The sequence below is a fragment of the Hypanus sabinus genome, chromosome 2 (assembly GCF_030144855.1).
Source record: "Hypanus sabinus isolate sHypSab1 chromosome 2, sHypSab1.hap1, whole genome shotgun sequence".
NCBI lineage: Eukaryota > Metazoa > Chordata > Chondrichthyes > Myliobatiformes > Dasyatidae > Hypanus > Hypanus sabinus.
In genome coordinates this window covers 144,746,748-144,770,955 of record NC_082707.1, presented here as the reverse complement: position 1 = coordinate 144,770,955, position 24,208 = coordinate 144,746,748, and the positions used below count along the sequence as shown (strand labels likewise).

The following is a 24,208-nucleotide window of genomic DNA, read 5'->3' as shown; positions in this document are numbered from 1 at the left end:
CTTCTAAACTCCAAGGATTACAGTCCAAGAGCGGTCAAATGTTCCTCATACGTTAACTCTCTCATTCCCTGAATCATTCTAGTGAATCTTCTCTGAAACCTCTCCCATGTCAGCACATCCTTTCTTAAATACGGAGCCCAAATACCATTATAATACCATTAGTCATTGAATATATTCACCCAAATTTCTTTCTCAACTTTACAGCAATACCTACCTCTTAGTAAAAATATTCTATGCTGGTAATTGTTTGTGTACAATGTCCAGGGTATGTTACTCAAAATGGCCTCTTTGGTTTGTTACAAATAGGAATGTTTCTTTGTCGGATAAGTGTTTCTCTCGCCGTTGTTTCACTTTAGAATGGCTGATATGGTAATTGTATTCATTTGTTAATCAATGGGGAATGTCATTGTGTCTTGTGATGCTGGGAACTTGGGGGAGGGGTTTTCGCGGGTTTTTTTGGAGAGGCAGAGGAAGACGCTGAGGAAGGTGGACGTGTGCTGGACTGCTCGTAAGACCACCGGGGTGGTCCCAGGTGCGACGGCCGGATGGGTCGATTGGTTCGTTGATTGAGCTCCAACGAGTGCACTAAACAGACTGAACTTTGATAAGTTGGCGCCTTTTGTTTTTTTCCTTGTGTGTATATATATATATATATATATATATTGTATTGCCTACTATTTTTTTAATTTTAGTAAACTCTTTAAAGTGTATTTCATAACGGTATTTGTTGTGGGTTTGATACTGTTGGCGGGCGCGAGGCATTAACTCGATTCTCACAGCACCTGCGTGTACGGGAGGTGGGTTGGAGAGTGGCTGGATCTCTTTTTTCCCCTAGACATATACCAGCCTGTTGGGTAAGGGTTACATTTGTCAGTCACAGAGATCCTCTGGGCAAAGATCTAATTCAAATCCACTTCACACAAGTTTGGGCATTCTGTGTAAAGAAAGTCTATACTGGCCAAGATTATGTTTATCTAACTTATATTTGAAATCTCAACAATACAAAACGTCAAAGAATTAAATTCTGCTTATTTACATCATGTAGGTGTTACAGTAACTCTTCCTCTTTTTGACAGTTTAGTTCTCCAAAGGGTAAACTTTGAGTGCTTACAAAGAAAAATACTTCCTATTTTTGAAAAGAAACATAACAGACAGAGCTATCATTAAAGAAATTTGTATGTTACATATGGATATTGGCAGAGGATCAAATAGCCTGACAAGACCCCAGTAATGGTGGTTAGTTGTGCTGACATCTGATTTCCAGGGAATTAGGCTATATATCTTTCAGTGACTATGTCTTTCTGCTATCATAGCTTTATGTAAAAATGTGCTATATGCTGTGTACTGTATGTAACTGTTTGTACTGTGTTTTGCATCTTAGCCCCAGGTGAACACCGTTTCATTTAGCTGTATTCATGTACATTAGAGTTGCTTTCTGCACCTTGTGGTGCATCAGATGGCAACCTCGCCATTTCTTTAGCAATTTTGCCTATTTTTAAGAGGCTGAGTTGCTAGCTCGATGCTTAACCCAGCTCGGATGGAAAGTGTGCAAGGAGCCAGCCAGTTCAAACCAGGGACCACTCACCTCGCAGTCCAGTGCAGATGCTACTACAACACTAGCCTGGCATATTCATGTGTATGGTTGAATGACAATTAAATTTAAACTTCAACTTGATTGTTCTGAGGGCAAATTGTTGCTAATGGCCAGCTCCTCTTGCTGTAACCTGAGGGCATATTAACTGGCCGGTGTTCCAGCTCAATTCTACTAGTCAGTCTGCAATGGGTCGGTGCAGCCACAGGGATGATGCACGTAGTGGGGTGGATTGAGTAAATCTCACCCATTTACTTCATTTGTGCACTAATTGTATAGCATTTATTTTAAGGATATTGCAACATTTACATTCAGTAGTAAGCTGCTACATGATAATCTATTTTATTATACAACTTCAGAAATAAGCATTAAATTTACAATTTTGATATCCAAATGTATGTTTTTTGCCTTTCTTGTATTCAATGATATCATAATATTATTTATAATGATGACTTACCTATCTAAGATAGCTTTTATTTATTCCATGAAACTGACAGTAACCTTAGAGAGATGCACATTTGTAATTTATTAAAGATCAAAAAGTTGACGTCATTGATTCTCAGCTCCTGTAACTTTGTCCAGTATAATCTTGAGAAATTAGTATCTGATGATAACTTTTGGTATTCATGAACACTCCTTAAGGTAAAATACCTTTGAGATACTTGTTGAATAAAGTGTAAGCATATTCTCTGGCTCTAAGGAGGTTAATTTTATCTATGTGCACTGTAATTTTCTCAGATAAATATTTCAAATCATAATGACCAACAAATTCTTCGGTGCCAAAGAGGGCATGTTAACTAGCTAGTGGTGTAATGGCATTCACACTGGATTTCGAGGTGAGTGGTCCGGGGTTCGAAATCGGTCAGCTCCCTACACTCCTTTCATCCATGCTGCATTGAGCATCAAGCTAGCAACTCAGCCTCATAAAGAAATGGTAAAGAGAGCTTATTAAACCAGTGCTGTGCAGAGACTACATTCTGGCTTTGAGATTCCTTACTCTTCAAATGCAGTATTCAATCACCCATAATATCCAAGGCATCATGCCTTTCACATTAAAATAATGAAATCAAAGAGGCAGTAAAGGAAATCATACAAGGCAGATTAGGGTAAGAGTCTGGAAGGATTGGATCTGATGTTCGAGGATCAGGACATTGATAGAAAGGATCAGAGGCATGGGCAATCAAACAGTGGCTCTTCATTGAAGAAAGAGAAAGAGGCACACATCCAGGATGTCCCAGTGACATCAACAAATGTAAAGGGGCAGTAAAGGGGGTATATGGGGATTTGAACAAACTTAAGGAATATTATTTAAGAAGTCCTACCTTCCAGATATCACTGTCATATAGGATTGGTAAAATTATTGCCTATAATGCAGAACATAAACACAAGAGATTCTGAAATGCTGGAAATCCAGAACCACACAAACAAAATGCAGGTCAGGCAGCGTCAATGGAAATGAATAAACAATCAATGCTTCGGGCTACAACTCATCATCAGGTCTGGAAATGAAGGGGGAAGATGCCAGATTAAGAAGGTGGAGGGAGGGAAAGGGGGAACAAGCTAAAAAGCGATAAGTGAAGCCAAGGTTGTAGGAAATGACATAAGAAGCTGGGAAAAGGAAAATGGTTGGAGAAGAAGGAATCTGATAGGAGAGGAAAGTGGACTGTGGGAGAAAGGGAAAGAGGAGGAGGTGATAGGCAGATGAGGAGAAGTGGCTAGGGTGAGGAATAGAGGAAGAGGGAAGGGGGAACGGAGAAATTATCAAGTAATATCCTAAAATGCAAAAGTGGGCAAAAACCTCCAATTAATTCAGTCCTCTTCAGTGCCTACAACATTAATAGTGACATCAAAACGTGCAGTGCACACCATTTGATGTCAATTCTCAATCTAAGTTGTCTCATGCTCTCACAGGACTGGAATATTTTTTCACTATGCAACATGCACAGGAAGGATTCAATCATTATTGATTTTCTTAACAGATTAAAATATTAGGCTGCACAAAATATTTCTGAGGCCAATAGATGTTAATTTTTAAAAATTTAAATGTCCATACTTGATATTTTATCTTGCATCTTAATCTCATATACTGTATGCAATCTAATCTTTACATTGCAATCTTGAAAATTATCAGTTAAAAGGTGGGCTCTACTGTATTTTCCTGATGTGTTATTTGTGAGAATTGTTCAATGGCTCGGGTTGCTGAGCCAGCTTGATGACATCATTGCAGAAAACCCAGAAACTTTCCCTTGGTGCCAAGCCCTGTTGCAACAACCAGCCTTGTAGGAGAATCCCATACGACAGAAATTGTTTGATTTTTATTTCAAGTGTTTTCTTTTAGATATGCAGTGGTGTCCACATTCAGACCATCATTACTATATAGTTGCAGCATAGGCATTGAATCATAGGTACAAATACACACTTCTTTCTCTTTCTAAATTAGATTGCAGACAGTGATTTCAATCGCAGAAGCTACAGCTCCTGTTTCATTAAGCTCAAAATTGCAGCAATTAATCAACTGGAAGTCGGTGAGATTTTTTGTCTACCAGTATTCTAAGTTGGTTATCTGTACACCGCACTAAATCATTCTCCATTCCTAGTCAACTACTTGGAAGAATACTTGGAAATCCTAAACTCAAAATGTACTGCATATGAAAACAACTTTTTTTTATTCATTCAAGGGATGTGGGCTTACAGTTATTTGTCCATCCTTTGTTGCCCTTGAGAAGGCGATAGTGAGCTGCCATCTTAAACTGCTGCAGTCTTTGAGATATCAAAACATCCACAATGTTTTTTACGGAGAGAGTTCCAGGAATTTGGCCTAGCAACAATGAAGGGAGGTGATACGTTTCCAAGTCAAGACGGTGTACAGCTTAGAGGGCAACTTCCAGCTGCTGGTGTTTGCATGCTATTCTGCCCAAGTACTTCTAACTGGTAGAGGTCGTGGGTTTGGAAGGGTCTGTCCAAGGAGTTATGTTGATATTTTGCAGCGGATCCTGTGGGTGGTACATCAGTGGTGAAGTTTAGGTAAATAGCCACAATGTTTTCCCCAGAATGGTAAGTCCAATTTGAAAGGGTGTAGGTTTAAATTGAGAAAGGAAACATTTTAAAAGGGAATGAAGTGCACTTTTTCACACAGAGGGTGTTGAGCTTATGGACAAGCTTCCAGCAAAAGTGATAGACGCAAGTACAACAATAATATTTAAAAGATATTGGGCAAGTACATGGATAGGTAAGGTTCAGAGGAATACAGGCCAAACACAGGCAAATGGGGCTAGCTCAGCGAGGCAACTTGGTGGGCATGGACATTGGGCCAAATAGCCTGTTTTCTATGCAGTACAGCTCTGTAAGTCATGGATGGTGCTGAATATTATGGCAATCATCAGCAAACAATCTTACTACTAACGTTAAAATTGAAGAAAAGCTATTGATGAAAAAGCCGATGTTGGTTTTGCTTCAGACACTACCCTGAGGAATTCCTGCAAAGATGTCCTGTGACCCAGATGATTGATTTCCAATCACCACAACTATTTTTCTTTTTGCTAGGTATAATTCCAACAAGCAGAAGGTTTTCCACCCCGATTCCCACAGACTTGTTTAGCTACAGCTCCTTGATCCATACTCAATCAAATGCTGCCTTGCTGTCAAGGGCAGTTAACTCTCACTTCATCTCTATAATTCAGTTCTTTTGTCTATGTTTAAACCAAGGCTGTAATGAAGAAGGAGTTGAGCGAGCAGGTTGTTCTGAAGCAAATGCCACTTGATAGCACTATTGATTATCCCTGATGATTAAGATTACACAAATATGACTGGTTTAGACTTGTCCTCTTTTTGGACATAACATACTTAGCCAATATTCTATATTGTCAATTAGATGCCAGAAGTGAACCTGACACCTGGAATGAAGCTGGTGCTGGTGAGACATGGCGATGCCTTACAGGGAGTAAACTAAACTACTAACTATTCTATAAATTACACTTTTTCAGGACTGCAACCACTGCAATCCACAGCCTGTATTTTCTCTTTGGGAGTTGTGCTTTTCAGCTGTCTATACAAAACAGGCATTTTTGCAGATTCAGCAAACTGGACTCTTGAGAATGCAGGTATGGCTGCAGTGGCAATTATTGGAGTGGACTTGGGGCTGGATTGGAGTGGTGGAGCCAAGGCTCAAGAGCAAAAAATGAACCTATATTTGGCCATTGCTGGAGTGGACTTGGGGAGGATCAAAGCAGTGGTCCTGGGCCCAAAAGTGAAAAATAAACCAATGATTAGCCGTTTCATGTACTGTGCCAGATTACAAAGACATCATAGCCGAGGGTGAAGGATGAACTGGTCTTCAGTTCACTACTCTGCAAGGTTTACTAACCTCACCAATGAATTGACTCTGCACCTGAAGCCCACAACGATCAGCACTCACCTCAGTGCTAAACTGGCCCCATGGCTTAGGCCTGCAGCTATCAGGCTCCTGGGCCATTTTCACTCGCCTCAGCACGGACTACCTCTATGACTGTGCCCTGCAAAGCTGAACTAGCTCCGTGGCTGTGAACTCACTTTCGGGGATACTGCAGTTCATGTGCTGTGTGTTATTTGTTAACTCTTTATTATTTGCATGATTTCTTCTTTTTACACATTGTATGTTTGACAGTCCTTGTATGGGATTTTTAAATGGGTTCTATTATGTTTCTTTGTTTTATGGCTGTCTACAAGAAGATGAATCTCAAATGTATAAGATGATGGGAGACATTGATCATGTGGATAGTCAGAGGCTTTTTCCCAGGGCTGAAATGTCTAACATGAGAGAGCACAGTTTTAAGCTGCTTGGAAGTAGGTACAGAGGAGATGTCAGGGTTAGATTTTTTACACAGAGAGTGGTGAATGCATGGAATGGACTGCTGGCGATGGTGGTGGAGGTGGATACAATAGGTCTTTTAAGAGACTCCTGGATAGGTACAAGTAGCTTAGAAAGGTAGAGGGTTATGGGTAACCTTAGGTAATTTCTAAAGTAAGTACATGTTCGGCACAGCATTGTGGGTCAAAGAGCTGTATTGTGCTGTAGGTTTTCTATGTTCCTATGTTTCAAGGTTGTAAATAGCATACATAATTTGATAATAAAAAGTACTTAAAATTTGAGTCTTGTAAATCTACTGAACCAGCTTGGCCAAGAGCATAGTAAGTTCTGGAGCACAAGTCTTAAGTACTATTGCCAGAATGTTGTCAGGGCCCTGAACCTTGGTTGCATCTGGTGGCTTTAGCCATTACTTAATATCATATGGAGTAGATTAAATTGAATAAAGACAGGCATCTACCACATTGGCCACTGCTAGAGGAGGTTGAAATAGATCAGTCACAAGGCATTTCTAGCTAAAGTTTGTGCAAATGTTTCAGCTTTTTCTTCTCCATTTTATGCTGGGCTCATCCTTCATTGAGAATGGGTATATTTGTGTGCATAGCCTGAGACCTCGTGCACTTTGATTATCAAAACTGTGCCATCTAGGCTCCCAAAAAGGCTAACATGGCTGATCAGCCATAGAGCAACTTGGACCTGTGGTTGTTGTCGAGTATCGCTCCACTAAGTCTCACAAAACACAATACCAACACTGAGTGGATCTTCATCATGTGCCTTTATTCTTTATTAATTGCGAGAGGAAAGTTCACCTCCACTCCCAGCAGGGATGGTAGTGGCCTTCTAACACACAAAGCATTCCTTTTATACATAAGAACAAGACAAGGTTACTATTTCCAGCAAGCTCAGTCCTTCAGATACATTTGTTATAGTCTGCCTTCTGCAGTTCTCACCTCTGCTACTTCCTTATTCTTGCAAATGCTCTGTATACAGGGTACTTGCAGTCACATATTCTTTGATAAGTACATTTCTTGTAGTCATGTACATATATTTTCAACATATTAGCTTAGTACTCTGTGATTCTATACCCCAATTTGTCACATCAACTGGTTACAAAAAAATAAAAAGTTCAATACATATTTCCACATTCCCTCCTTTTTATCATCCCATAACAACATACATTCAGTATTATCAGAGTTTACAAAGAAAATTATGTCTTTAAGGCTATAATAATTCAGATTTCAGGGCTTTCCTTTACCATTTACCCCATCCATTACCAAAGAATACCCATAATCCTAATATCCCCTCCTTTTTGGACCAGCTACTAAGCACCAGAATTAATAGGACTATTGTCATTATTATTCCCCAATGTTTATTTCATAACATAAAACAGTAGCCCACCATCTTCCCAGAATTCCAAATGTCCTCCAGATTCCTGTGGGGGGGGGCAGGGGGTTATAATTGTGGAACTGCTCTCCCCACTTCCCTAATTCTATCTGCAGCCTCTCAGATATAATTCGTCAAGTGAGTTATATTTTCAGATTTGTATACAGGTGCAACATTCTTGCTCAATTACAAGAACACGTGTACACTCTTTTTCAACTAATATAAAGTCTAGGGCCAATTGGTTTTTCAGAGCTACTGTTTGTACTGCCACTAACTGCAAATATTTCAAAAATTGCCTGTTGTGCCTCATCCATGGAGTCAGCTGTGTCATTTGACAATTTCTCAAGGGTGGAAGCCATGTTTATCAATTCTCGAGCAGCTTTTCCCATCCCATATTGAGAGAACCTTTCAACTTCAGTAATGTGCTGATTCCTCTTTTTTATATGATGTTGTTCATGTCTTAAATCATATGTTATGATGCATGAAGGGTATCACATATTCAAAAAAAACAGCAGCTCTTCAAATCCAAGGAAGCCATGGATAAGTTCAGTCACCACATAGCCAGTATGTACCACTTAATGCCCAAGGCACCCCTTGCAAAGCACTTTTACCAACCGTCCATTCAGTACTTATGTTCCAACACTTACTCCGGTCCATGAACTGACTTCCATCTTCCTTCTTACACCAGTACTGATTAACTGGCTGTGGGATAAATGCAATGCAGGTGGTCTTACTTTTATCAAATTATATTCAGGGAACCACCAACCCATGAAATACTTACTCCATGTAGAATTAGGCCCCCAATATCATTCAGTGATCCCTTCATTTGCTTCTCCTCAATATTTCTTAGATGGTCTGGGGATGTTTGGGCCATCTGAACAATTCCACTGCTAAGGTTAAGTTGTTTTCGAAAGAACCAGGAGCCAAATGATGTTAGCATAAGGGAGTTATAAGTACACTCCTCAAAGGACTAACATGGTTGGTCAGCCACTGAGCAACTTGGACCTGTGATTGGTAAGTTGGAAGAACAGAAGAGGAAGGGAATTTACAGAAATGAAAGTAAGCTTGTGGTGGATGGTTTAAAACCAGGATATGGAGGACCATTGGAAGAAGGAAGAAATCGGAGAAGTAGGTATTATGAGATAGGAATGAGGAAAGATCAGAAGCAACATCAAAGGAGGAAAGAATCACAAAAGCTAATAATTGGGTTGATGACAGTTGGGAGATCAGAATTATTGTAGGAGTATGGTCCAGTGGGAGGGTTCGATTAAAAATTGGAAGGATGAACCTTGCAGTGACAAGAAAGTCAATTTATTGTCAGAATTAGAGAAAACTTTGAGAGACATTAACAAAATTAATTGCATTTAGAAAAGTCTCTCATTCTAACAAATGAAAGCATGATTTGTTAAAGGCATTTATTTGACTAACTCAATCAATATATATAGTATGAATGGTGGAAATGATAAGTAAGTTGAGTTTCAGTGCTATTCAACAAAATATTGCATGATATATTTAAAGGCAATACTAAGTGAGGGGAATTTATAGAAGAGTCAGAATTAATACCAAACTAACCAGTATCTAAAAGAAAGCAGTGATAGCAGTAAAAACTGCTGCTTCCTACACATGAGTATTAAAGCCAGTGCTACTTTTATAATAATAAACTGGGGTTGCAAATTAAATGAAACAAAGCATAAAGTAATTCATTTCAAATCTCTTCATGGACCCCAACTTAAATACCTCACTAAGAACTGGGGACCTTTAGCTCAGGAACATTATTATTCTTAAATTGAGTACAGCTCAAATTAACAAAAATGATAATTGGATGAAAAGTTGGATTAAATAGAACTGAAGATTTCATTAACTGGGCTTGTATTGACATTAGTATTAAAAAATAACATCATTCAAACTTTTTAGACAATTCAAGAATTTGTTAGATTAATTTGAGAGAAACTATACATCAAGCATAAAGCACAACACAGTATAGCATAGGAATAGGTTCATCAGCCCAATATGTCTGTGCCAAGCATGTCATATTAAACTAGGATCATGTGATATTGCTGGAGAGTAGAAACTTTGTGGAAACATGTAAAGCTGAATTCTGTGGCAACAAAGAATGCATAATGAACAGTATTAATTACCAATCTTAGAACACTGGACTTACCCGTCAAACTCAACATAAAAGACACAAGCGAGTTCAGACCTGGAAGCGTTGGAAATACCCGCTGTGTGAGAACATAGATGCTGGGGAGGACTTCAAGTAGGGATAAACCATCCAGGCTTGAAATACTATCTCCCTATCATCCTCCTGGAAGTATTTAGAAATTAGATGGATGGCCTCCTGCAAGACTCCACTATGAGAGAGACAAAAAAGACAACTGTGTAGTTTACTTCACTCCCTGCTCTCTGAACATGGTGCTCCAGCCCAAGTGTTTCACCATCCATTGTATGGATTGGATGATGACATCAGAAAAGGCAGAAACAATGGTGTTTATTGTAGTCTTTGAATGTGGCAGTTCTATCTCTCCTGATCTGGAACATCTAGTGGTCAAGTTTCATCATACTGTCTGCCATTATGCTGGTTGCAGCCTACATCCCATACCAAGCAGACATCAAGCTGGCAATGGAAGAATTGAGTGTTGTGATTAACATGCACAAAACAGCACAGCTCAATGCTTTCCCCATCATTACAAGCAGAAGAAACAAACATCATGTGAGCTTACAGAAACCTCTGTTAAACTACTACCAGCAGTTCACCTGCAATACCCTAGGGCCCAATATACTCCACCATTATTAAACCACCATCAGATGTGCTTATTGAGCAATCTCATAGCTGCACTTTGGGAAATTTGGCCACCTGGCTGTTCTTCTGCTTACTGCAGAGACTTAAAAGTGAAGCACCAGAAGAGAGCATAATGAAGGTATGGATAAGGGTGGAGAAAGAGCATATACTGGATTGCTCTGTATCAGTGAACTAGGGCATATTCATACATTCATCAATGGGTGTAAACAAGCATGCTAGTTGTCACCAATTTCACTAAGACCTGCATGGATGAGTGTGTCCACAAAAACATATCAGCTCTTTCAAAACAAAAAGTCCTGGATGATCTAAGACATTCATTGCCTGTTGAAGGCTAGATCTGTATCATTCAAGACTTAGGACCCAGAGATATACAAGAAGCCCAAGAAATAACTCTTGAAAGCCATCACAACGGAGAAGAAGATTTGGCACAATCGGATGTTTGACAGTTGTGACAGGACTTACATGCCATTACCTCCTGTATTGCACGTACATTAGCAATAAAAAGGCAATGACACATCACTGCCTGTTGAGCTTCATGCTTCTTATGCACACTTGGAGAGGGAGAATAATGCCACACTTGTGCAAGTCCCACAGCATACCATGCCTTTGTGATTTCAGTTTCAGAAGCTGATGTCAGAACATCTTTCAGTACATTGAACTCTCACAAGGTATGAGGCCCTGATGGTGTACCTGATTAAGTGTTAAAAATCTGCACTCAGCAACTAGTTGCAGTACTCAGGGAAATCTTTAATCCCTCACTTTTGTGGTCTAAGATTCCTAGCTGCTTCAAGATGTCATCAATTGTACTGGTGTCCAAAAACAGCAGAGTGACCTTCTTTAATGACTACTAAACTGTAGTCCTTAAGTTCATTGACTGTTTGGCTATGGCCCTGATCAACTCCTGCCTCAGCAACAACCTGGATTGTTTCAATTTGCCAATCACCACAATAGATCTAGAACTAGACCTCAACAACCAGAATACATATATCAGGTCACTGTTCATTGACTACTGCTCAGCTTTCAACACCATCATCTCCACACAATTTATCATCAAGCTCCACGTCCTGGGTCCATATACCTCCCTCTGCAATTGGATTCCTGATTTCCATAATCAGCATGCATCAGAACCCTCATCTCCTCCACACTAACCATCAACACAGACAAACCTCAGGGCTCTGTGCTTCGACCCCTGTTCTACTCTATTCCTACAACTGAGCAGCTAAGTATACTTCCAATGCCATCCATAAAATTGCCAATGACACTGCTGTTGCTGGCAGAATCAGCTTCATGTTGTTGGGTGTTACCATCCTGGGCCCAGATCACAGATACAACCACAAAGAAAGCGTACCAGTTTAAGAAGATTTGGTGTATCATCGTATATTGACAAACCTCTATAGATGTATAGAGAAAAGCATTCTGACTGGTTGCATTATAGTCTGATATAGAAATTCCAATGCAGAGAAATGCAAGAGGCTACAGAGAATGCAGACTCAGTCAGTTCCATCATGGTTATAGCTCTCCACACCGAGGTCAGGTATATTAGTTGATATGCCAGGAAGATAACATCCATCATTAAGGACCCCTACTATCCGGGCCACACCCTCTTCTCATTGTTGCCATCAGACAGGATGTTTAGGACTCTAAATACCCTTATCGTAAGGTCCCACTGCCATCAGGTTCTCGAAACACCCCACAAAATCCAAACTTTTCCTTGGACAATATTTCTCTCAGCTTTCACTAATGCCAGTGTGTTGTTTATTTTGTTCTGCAGATCATGAATAATTTATGTTAATTTGTTTATGTGTTGTATGTTTGTCATGGTTATAATGTATTCTAATTTTCATAACATTTATACCCTGAGTATGTATAGCCATAACAGTAAACTTGAACTAATCTATTCTGCCTTGATCCATATCCCTCAATTCCCTGCATATTCCCGTGCCTACCTATGTCCATTGAATATCAAAATTGTATCTGCTTCCACTGTTCCTTTGGTAAGAGTTCCCAGAACATAAGAATGCTGACTTGGCCATTTAGCTTATATAGGTTAATAGAAAGCTGGAGCTATTTCATCTAAACTAAACCTACGCTAATTTAAAATTTCAGTATCAGGACTGGTAAATATATTTTTAGATAAAGGATATTAAGATGCATGGGATAAAAATAGCTTAGTGGAATTATGATACAAATAAATTGTGATCTAAATGTTTGGGAGAACAGACATATGGGACTGAGTAACCTACACCAATTTGAATGCAAATCTAAAGGTAGAAGTACTTCAAATCTGTTGAGTGATAGATATGCTACAAATGACTGTGGCAGCCTGAGGAATAACTTAGCAGGAACAAAGGTATCTAACAGAATCTTAATGTGGACGTCAATTGACTAAATACTAACTGAAACAAAAATCTAAGTGCCTCTGGATGTGTAAGGAAAATCATGAAAGGCAACATTCATCCTGAGTTGTCATCTTTATAATGACCCAGGCAAGGTACATAGGTGGAAATTATAAAATCCTTGTGAATCATCAGTTATAAAGGACCATGAACCAGGTACCAACACTCAAAAGTTAAATTCCTATAAATGAAAAAATAAATAAAGTAAATGGTTTTGGAAAGAATATTCAACTAATATCTAAATTAAAGGGTAGAACAGCTTTAAAGATGTCATGCTGAGCAAATGGAATAAATACATACAAATGGTAGCTGGCAATTAATGAGCTAACTGGTGGAACAAGAACAATCATCCACTATAATTAAGCCCAACAGATGACTGTGAATGAACAAGACTGAAGCATTCACAACAATGTTCAGCTAGAAGGGCCAAAGTGGATTATCCATATTGATTTCTACCTGATATATCTTCAGATAATTTGATTCACTCTAAGTGGTTATCAAGAAATAGTTGGATAAAGCAAAAGCAATAGAACAAGTCTACATCCTAGTCATAATACTGAACACCTACACCCCAGAATTAGCCAATCCTCCAACTATGCTAATCCAAATATAGTTACAACACTGGCATCCAGCTGACAATGCAGAAGGAAGCCTTTGTATATTCTATTCCCAGGATCATATAGTTCTATTTCAATCACAGTTAAGTGTGACGAATACAAATTGGTTATTAATTATATGATAAGTCTATTTCAAGCACCAGCAAAATGGTGGATGGTTTAGAGCCAAAGTGGAAGTAAATGGGCATCAAATTGAAATATTTGGAGTCAAAGTTCATATAAAGGAAGCTGGTTGTGGTAGATATAGAAAAAGAATGTAGAAAGAGCTCAGCAGGTAGCACCTTAGGTGGCAAAAAGTGTAAGAGGACATTTCAAGTCAAAAATTGAATCTTCACAGACCCACTACTTGACTGAGTTTTTCCAGATATTTTTTGTCTCAGATTCCACCTTCAGACTAATGGGTGTGGTTGTGTTCAGTGGAAACTAGTCATTTTAGCCATAGGAGATCATTACAGGAGTGCCCCAGAGACATGTCCAAGCCCTTTAGATGCTTTATTAATGACTTTCTTCCATAATAAGCTCATCTAAGATAAAGCATCCCATCAAAGTGGCACCCTTTTCAACCCTGATGATTCATTCCCTCCATCAGCTGTTCACAGCAGAGGTAATGTGCAAAATGCACTTTCCAAATTGGCACTCCCTACCACCAATATAAATAAAATCCTGAGAATAGAATTTTTAAAACAATAGTCAGTATTTTAAAACAATTGCCACCTAGTTTTTCACTATTGAGTACATGGGGAGAATAAAAGCATGCCAGAAATTAAGATTAACAACAGTGACTAAAGGGTGAGCCACTGAGTTTAATTTTGGGAAAGAGAATTCTTAATAGAGAGAATGATGGAAAAATTAAATTATTTGGTTTGGGATGGCAAGATTTGGCTGGGTAAAGGTCTAACCACTAAAGCTAGGACGAAAGAAGGGATGACAGACAAGAGCAGTGTAAACAGGAATGGATGGTTATAAAAGAGAGAAACAAATGTGTGCAAATAAAAATTTCAGGATAAGCATGTTAAACTTGAAGTGATCAGTAACTTCATTAACCAGGACAAATGACCAGGACTTGGTATAAAGATAACACATGGATAGCAGTTCTTTTACTGAATTAATGTGAGACGCACACAAAATGGCATACCATTATAATGGACGAAAATGGGTGTGATGAAGATTTCAGGAATAGATACAGAATGGAGGTCAGAATGCGCCTAGGATCAACTAAGTCCCAGTAAGGATTGTGATACTCTATCTGAATATCAAAAGAATGTTGACTCAGGTATTGAAGCTACATGAATCTAGTCCATCTCAATGTTATTAGTCAGGAGGGGGAACTATGTCAGTTCTGAAGGCATGGGATTTGTTGTGAAGAATGAAGACATCAACCTTACTAATGATCAGCTGATGCATACTGCATCTCCAATAACACCAGAAGTTTAACATTCAGGTGCAATGGAAATAGGCTGGTTACAATTGGATAGCTGAGCAGACTTGTGAGAACATTGGAGGAGAAATGCTGCTGTCAATTGTTTCAGAGACAACAAAGAGATCAGTGTGGATGAATTAGATCATCCATCTAGTCACAGTTACTAAGGTTATTATTTGTGAGTTTGGGTAGACCTTTTTTGGTGTAGAAGAAAGAACCAAAATTTAATTGAATAGATTTAAACAAAAAGTTGCACAGTTGAAAAGCAACAACATGGTAGTAACTTACAAGGACATAGAATATGGAATATAATATTCACATGAGAATTCTGGAAGACTTATGAGCCAGAAACTGTTCCATTACATCTTTATAGTATTAAAATAGCATTGTAGGTCACCCTAACACTGTCTGAATACAGAGGAAGAACTTCATCAGCAAGGTTCATAAAACAGAATTTCTCAGATTTCCCTGCGGCAGTGTCAATTTCAGCATGGTGCTTCCTCTGATGTGCTACAAGATCTCATGGTTCTCAGGGGATAACCCAGCACATGTGATTGCTACAGGTAACTTTTAAAGTGACACATAGTAACACAAATAACATTCTTCTAGCCACAGGAGAATGTTGTAACTAAATAAATACTGTAGACATTGCATTAATGGGAGAGTGTGGGTTTAGTTGTTGCAAGGTTCTTAGTGAGGCTGGTAAATGCAGGAGGAATATGCATGACAGTGCAGTTTATGATTGTCTTCAATTTGCACTAACTTTCAAAATAAGCCAGACTCTAAGAATAATAACAGTTGTTGTCATACAAGTAAAACTGAAAATTTCACTGAAAATTGGGATGTAATTTGGGAGAACTTAAGTGCTGGAAAAAAACAGCAAGGTTAACCAAAAATCCTGCCCGAAAGTCAGCAGTTGAATTTTCCATTGAGACAACCATAAAATGCATAAAATTTCTTTGATTTGTTTTGTGGGTTGTATGAAGAAATGCCCAAGACAATGGAAATAAAACTTTGCAAATATTCTGATAAAGTCACAAAGCATCAATTTAATAAGATGCCAATAATGAAAATGTGTCAAATACTTATAAGCAACCATTTTATTTAAATCATCCCTAATATTATCAAATATGTTAATAGGTAAATTTATGATTTATGTGAAATATATACAATAAAATTAGTAATGTATGATTGATACAATTTATACAAAACTTTCCTCAAATAGTGAGGGTGAATAACAAATATAATGAAGATTAATCTGTACTAATTTAATATACACACTTGTTTAGCTTTATTTCTGCAACTTTATGGAACAAATCTGACAGACAGTGAGCTACCTCATATTTAATAATTTACATATAAACTTATTTTCCAAGATTCTGATCCATGAAAGATCAGTCAAGTTCTAAGATCAGATCTAAGTAGCAAAGACTAAATATCATCCCTTTGCGCCTCAACAACAAACCGCTGCATTTTTCTATTGAATGATTTGTTGTCAAAAATAATGAAATATATAACTAAATATTATTGCAAAATGCAAATTGGTATACAATGAACAGAATAAACCAACTATGAAAAGATAAAGAATAAGTGGAAACAACCAGAATTTGGCCCATTCTTGATACCTGCAGCTTCTTCCAGACCTACCTGAACCTGAATCAGTGGGTCAAAGAGCTGACTCTCCAGCACAAGGAGTCAGGCTGTGAGGCGTCAGTCAAGGTATTCCTGAGGCTAACTATTAATTTTTAATTCCCAGTTTTCAGGTCATGTATCTTCACCGAATAAAAAGAGTATTCTAATCCTGAGCCGGATATGATCAGTTTAAGTATGAAATTCAAAGGAAATAAATCATCAAAGTATGTATATGTCACCATATACTACCCTGAAATTCATTTTCTTGCAGGCATTCACAAATGACACACATAGACTCACACATAATCAATGTTAGGAATTCATTGGTGGATTCCTCCATCATAATGCTAGGCCATCCCAGCATATTTGGGCTCTGCCAATGGAGTCCAATGACAGTATGGAATGAAAAATGTATCAGACCTAGCACATAGCTCAACCTAGGTATCCAGGTCTGCATTAGTCTGGAATGGACTTTCTGGGAATGACTGAACAATAGCAGATTTGAAGAACAATGATTTAACCCAATGGCTTAACAATAAAAAACAAATGTCATTGATAAGCTTAGAAAATTAACCCGACAGAGGCGCAAGTAACTTGGTAGAAATAAAGCCAACAAACAGAAGAAAGCACATCAGCTAATGACATGAAATATCCACAGGTTATCCCTGCATATGACAGAGTTTAAGAGCTTTCATTGTTAAACAAGCTGTAAACAATGAATAATGTAAAAGAAAATCTCGTGGATACTATAGAAAGAATGCAGAGAAGATTTACAAGGATGTTGGCTGGATTGGAGAGTATGCCTTATGAGAATAGGTTGAGTGAACGTGGCCTTTTCTCCTTGGAGCAATGGAGGATGAGAGGTGACCTGATAGAGATATATAAGACGAGAGGCATTGATCGTGTAGATAGCCAGAGGCTTTTTCCCAGGGCTGAAATAGCTAACAAAAGGGAGCACAAGTAGTAGGTACAGAGGGGATGTCAGGGGTAAGTTATTCACAGAGAGTGTGATGGGTGCGTGGTATGCACTGCCAGTGATGGTGGTGGAGGCAGATACAATAGGGTCTTTTAAGAATCTCTTAGATAGGCACAAGGAGCTTAGAAAAATAAAGGGCTATGCAGTAGGGTAATTCTAGGCAGTTTTTAGAGTAGGTTACATGCTCAGCACAACATTGTGAGCCAGAGGGCCTGTAATGTGCTGTAGATTTCTATGTCCTATGTTCTCTGTTAATGAATATTAATTAGTTGGCAGTTAGTAAAAATATAATAACAAATGTAAGAACATAAATTTTTACTTGACAACATTTTGGTCAGTAAGAGTTAAAAATAAATGCAGGACCAGTAAACACAATTTTAAAGAATACCAACAATGCCATAACTGCATCCAGGATTGATAGTAGGCTACCTGAAGGAAGTATGTCAGACATCATCTATGGAGGGGAATAAAGAGCCAACATTTCAGGCCGATACCTGAAACGGCAACTGTTTTCCCTCCATAGATGCTGCCTGACTTGCTTAGTTCCTTAAGCATTATGTGTGTGTTGCACAAGAATTCCAACATCATCAGAATCTCGCATTTTTGGTATTCTGCTGTTATATCTATCTATAAATGCACAAATTGACTTTTTTGACTAACAAAACAATGAAGTCATCAATTATTTGTTTAGGTTTTGATTAAACATCTTGCAGCTTCGCAATCAACATATATAATGGTTCCTGAATAATCCAACATTTTAATTTACTATTCTATATGGAATATGCATTTCATAACTTTACTGATGAAATTGCATCTGATATTATGTAACAATTATCATGGTTCTTATTTACATCTATAGCCAGGCTTCTTTATATTCGAATCTAAAATAGCCATCAGAAAAATTATTATAACTCTAAAAATTGTCATTGCAAGATGTAATGAATAGAAAGGGTTTTTATTTACTTCTGTGGCATGAAGTTTGCATTATAAACAAATTACTTTATTATTTTACAATTAAATATCAATAGAAAGAATTAAAGTATGGTTAAAATTTATATTACATAATTATATGATTATCCATGTTATTTATGCTATTATTTATTATTACATTAGTGCACAGAAAAATTTTATAATATAAATAGAACATTTATAGCTCCATCAGAATATTTGCATTTTTCCAAATTTTTAGATTATTAGATGCCATGTCCTAGAACATACACCTAATGGTGAAAAATACTAGAATTTGAGAAATAAGAAAAGATACACAAAATTGTTTTGACACAACCTGTTCATACTCTAGCCAAGGACACCAAGTTCTGCATGAACGCTTCCCTCAACTGAGAATATTCCAATATCTTGCTGAATACTTCTTCAGGTTCTCTTCAAATTAAAAAAAAATATTGAAGATACTCTACAGAAAAGTCTGCATCTGTAGACAGAGAAACAAAGTTGAAGTTTCAGATCAACGCCTGATGAAGTCAACCTGAAACTTTAACTTTGTTTCCATCTCCACAGATGCTGCCTGATCTGCTGAATACCTCCAGCATTTTTTTTGTTTTATTTAGATTTCCAAATCTACACTGCTTTACAAAACACATTTTGATTAAAAAATTTAAACTTCCATGTTAATTGTTAACAGCAGGAATTATGTAATCTAAGAAATGGGTCAAGTGTATTTACAGTCAAATTCATATTTTTGTAGATCAGATTATAATTGAATAATATTGACACCTTTGAGGCAAGTATAAAATCAACAAATATAAGCTTGATAATGATACAAAATTATACTTCTTCAACATTAGTCAAAGAGTTAAAATGAAAAAAAAACAACTGTTGCATATATAACTACATCTGGATAATACTGTTGAAAGCAGATTTTCAAAGGCAACAACTGTGTTTCCAAATTTAAAGTTGTAGAACTTTGGGATTTCCATTCCTTAATCCATTGCAATAAGTGTGGTTCTTTAAGCATGCACTTCTGCACTGAGCCTTCATGACAGTGATTCACATCCAATAAGATATGTTGATATATCGGGATATTTTAGGTCCTACCCAAAGAGCAGGCAGGGCCTTGTGGAAATGCTAATCATTGAGCTCCAGTACTGCACTTTAGGGAAGACAAGTTTTGGATTGGCTTTCATATGACTCAGGATCACAATATCATGATCCATGGAAGTTGTCTCATCTAATATACAGTAGTACCAAGCAACATTTAAGACCACTCTCCAAAATGGGCAATAAATGTTTGCCTACGCAGCAGGTAAAAATATAGCATTATCTAAGAATGAATTAAAAATAAAATCTGATTAGACTCTTCAACTGGGCTGTATCCACAAGTTCTGATTTAATCCCATTGGTCAAATATGACAGTGCTTCTGAAATGGTCAAAAACCTTGACATAGTCCAGCTGTAATATGGATCCATGCTTAAGGGGATGTAGATGCAATAGAAGAGGTAAAATTATATGATTGAAATGTAAAATTATATTATTGAGTAGACAATGCCTGCAGATGGTGCTGTAATTGAAGTTTTAATATGAGTGCTTTTGGAACCAGAACATCCTACTCTGAACATGTGTTGTTTGTCATAAGTTCAATCATGTTGAATGTCATACAAAATATGCCCCTATTTCATAGCAATAGTAAATAGTCATTTACTTATAATTTATATATTTTTGAGCTTAATCTAGATAATACTTAACAACAGTACTTAACCCTTCCTGGACCCAGTTTCAACATTCAATTTTCTCACTTAAGCCACCAAAAATAAGTTTTACAAAATTAATATATCAACTCCACACCACCTTTAAAATATGTTTCTTTAAGATATGTGATTAATTCTGAATTTTACCTTCAGAATACAGGCAGAAACTCTCTGGTCCAGCATTGTAGAGATCTGTACTAATTAACTAATTCTAAGGTCAAACTAAAGTTTAATTAACTATGATCTGTACTAACCCGTAATTAATTAATCCGCCACTGCAACTTCTGTGGTCTTGGCCATCAGTGTTTTGGCTCTGCAGAAAGTTCAGGTTATGGACAGTCCTTGGAACCATTAAACAACTCAGTGAGTGTCTATACTTAAAAAAAAAGTTTTCCTACTCAGAGGAAGATAATTATGGGACAATTTCTGTTGTCTGGCATAGGCCAGATCATAAAGGTGCTGGACTAGAAAGTTTCAAACTGTATGATCACATTTAGGTCCATCTTTGACTCTATAGTTCATTGCCATTGCTGTTGATTTTACCAGTTCTTGATTACCTTTACAACATGTCAAAACCTTTGCTCATTAAATCCAAGTCTTAAGTGTCTGGTAAAATTATAATAACTAGTTGGAACAACATCACACTCACATCCGAATTCTGGAGAGTAGCACAAGCAACAAGATCAAGCAATACTGGAAACATGGGCCAAGTAATTGTTGCTGGGAAATATTGCTAGAAGGATGAGAACTGTTACAATCATGATCCCAGACACAATAGGCAGTCTTGTTCCAATTTTTATTTTACTGTGTGGCACACTGCTTGGAAAGCTTATTTCAGACCTTTTATGTTTAGCATATGTAAAAAAAATGTGTATGGTATAAATATCTAGCACACCATAGAAGCCGGAGTTCTTTTTACCAGCAAATTTCTACTCCATATTTTTCTAATAGTTATCTGCCAATATTCTAGATCTTTGCAGGTGAAATAATATTCTAGAAAAAGCCTTAACTAATTGGCAAAGAGCAAACACATTATGAAATCTCAGAGGCACCAACACACTTTCACAAAGTCATGACAAAAAAAAAATGTTAGGCTACATTGAACCAGGCATCCCAAAACCTCAGCAGTTTAAAATAGATTAAATGTAGCTTTTTCGGTACATTTTTAAACCAACTTTACACTATAACTAGCTTATAATGTTCATAACATTGCTCTTCATTGGTTTAAAAGTCTGCATGTTAATTGTGAAGTTCATAAAAATGTTCTGTAATCACATTCCTTAGGCGCATATGAACTGAACACATTCGTTTTTTCCACCACTTCAGCATTTTCCTAAATTTCCAAAGCATCTGTCGTCCAACGAAATTAAGGAATTAGTGTGCTTCATTCATAAAAGATGCCGTCTTCATTTAGATCTACTACATCCATTTCTGTGGCTGCAACCATTGCAGTGGGCTGTGAACAGGCACATCAAGTTCTTGGGCTAGACACCATCATTGTACGCCACCCAGAGAACAAAGTCTACGTTGTATTTATAAACAATGAGAATACAATTCATCTGCCATCAAGCTCTCCATATGACCTCTGTAGTGTATACAAACAAGCTAGAAGCCTGCAAAACCAACTGGGGTATGCATCAGCTGGAAGAGATAAGATACTGTCCCTTCCACACAGGCACAAGAACCCTACAGACTTTTTTCTGTAGGAGAATACTTCGATTAATAAAGGTAGTAACAAAGTTCATGCCAGTGTATTGTCAGGGAACAGCCAGATACAGGCTGACACATGCCTTATAAATTACTATGTAATTAGGCTTAGTACAGTTGGTAGAACAGATTAGCTGTCCAGTCAATCTATTTACCAAACTGGTGTAAAACTAGCAACCATTTTAGGATGCTGTTATTCAGGATTCAAGTCTTCTAAAGGCATTTCTTGGGTATCTTGGGCCTGCATCCAGTTCTCTTGCAGCTGAGGTGGCACCCAATTTACAATGTTATCCTATGGAGAATCCTTCTAGTGCAAAGCACTCCTAATGCACAGCAGTCAGTATTTTGTAAATCTGTGAACAAAACAAAATGGCATAATTTTAGTGCATGTCTGACTATAAAAGAGCATATACTCTTAAGTACATCTTACTTAAAATGTCTTAATGTGTCAAAATGTTTTGCAATACTGAACAGAACTACCGTCCACAAATCAGTCTGCAACGATGTGTACAATGGATTTACTGTACAATTTGATTTTAATAAACCTATAGCATTTTTCTAGCTGAAGAGACTTCTGTTTTAACTCCCAGCTTCTTTTCCCCTTCATTACATTAACAGCCTTATGTAAGCAAATGGACATGAGGATTTGAACCAAATCCACTTCCAATAGTAAATACAGCAGCAACAAAGACACTGAGGTGCAGCTGGGAAGTCAGATTTTAGAAAGATGCAAAAATAACAGGGTTGTTTGTCATGGGTGACTTCAATTTCCCTAATATTGATTGGCACTTCCTCAGTGCAGAAGTTTTAGATGGAATGGAATTTGTTAGGTGTGTTCAGAAAGGATTCCTGACCCAGTATGTAGAAAAGCTGACTAGGGAAGATGCCATACTGGATCTGATACTAAGCAATGAACCTGCAGAGGTGACAGATCTCGCAGTAGGTGATCATTTCAAAGACAGTGACCACAACTCCACCACCTTTATGATGACCTTGAACAGGGATAGGAGCAGATGGTATGGAACAGTATTTAATTGAGGGAAGGAGAACTATGATGCTATCAGGTAGGAACTTGAGAGTGTAAAATAGGAACATATTTACTCAGGGAAATGTACAATGGTTGTTTATGGAGAACTTGTATCAAGTTTTGGATAAATTTATTCCACTGAGGCAGAGGAAGGATGGTAGGATGAAGGAAACATGGTTGACAAGATATGTGGAACATGTAGTCAAGAGGAAGACAGCATATGTAAGGCTTAGAAAGCAAGGATCAGACAGGGCTCTTGAGAGTTTATCAAAGGACTTAGGAGAGTAGAAGTGGACGTCAGAAGTCATTGGCGAGTAGGGATAAGGAAAATCCCAAAGCATTCTACATGGTATGTGGAGAACAGAGGGAAGACTACAGTGTGTGTAGGACCAATCAGAGATAAGAGGAAACTTGCTTGGAGTCAGAGGATGTAGGGGAGGTCCTTAATTATTACTTCAGTATTCACCGGTGAGAGAGACCTCGACAAATCTGAAACCAGGTGGAATAGGTCAAGGTTAAGAAAGAGAAGATGCTGTAACTTTGATAAACGTTAGGATAATTAAGAACCTGGGGCTGTACTACAGAAAATGTGGGAGCAGAGATTGCTGTGCCTTTGGCATTTACCTTTGCATCCTCACTGGCCAAAGGAATAGTGTCAGGGGATTGGAGGGTGGCAAATGTTAGTCCTTTATTCAGAAAAGTTAATATGGATAACCTTGGAAATTATAGGCCAGGGAGTTTTATGTCAGTGGTGGCCAACCTCTGGGGAAGATTTTTACAGACAGGATATATGAGCACTGGAGAAGCATAATCTCATTAAGAATAGTCAGCATGGCTTTGTGAAAGACAGATCGTGTGTCATGAATCTGAGTGAATTCTTTGATGGAGCAACAAACATACTGATGAAGGCAACGCAGTGGAAGTGATGATCCACATGGTAGGCTTATTCAGAAAGTCAGGAGACATGGGATGCAGGAAAACTTGGTTGTGTCAGTTCAGAATCAGGCAAAGGAGTGTATTCTGCTTGGGGGTCCGTGACTAGTGGTGTTCCAAAGGATCTGTTCTGGGACCCCTGCTCTCTGTGATCTTTATATATAACTTACATGAGAAAGT

General features: G+C 37.8%; 1 protein-coding gene and 1 long non-coding RNA gene across 7 annotated transcripts in view; both read right to left on the bottom strand.

Annotated features, from left to right (window-relative positions):
- The window catches only part of LOC132384850 (neuronal PAS domain-containing protein 3), a 1,097,971-nt gene that overhangs the window by 915,168 nt on the left and 158,595 nt on the right, over positions 1 to 24,208 (bottom strand). The window lies entirely within an intron of this gene.
- Positions 21,144 to 24,208, bottom strand: part of LOC132384893 (uncharacterized) — a 35,441-nt gene continuing 32,376 nt past the window's right edge. The window contains exon 3 of the long non-coding RNA XR_009509032.1: positions 21,144 to 22,421. This is a non-coding gene — a long non-coding RNA (uncharacterized LOC132384893). The remainder of the gene's footprint in view (positions 22,422 to 24,208) is intronic.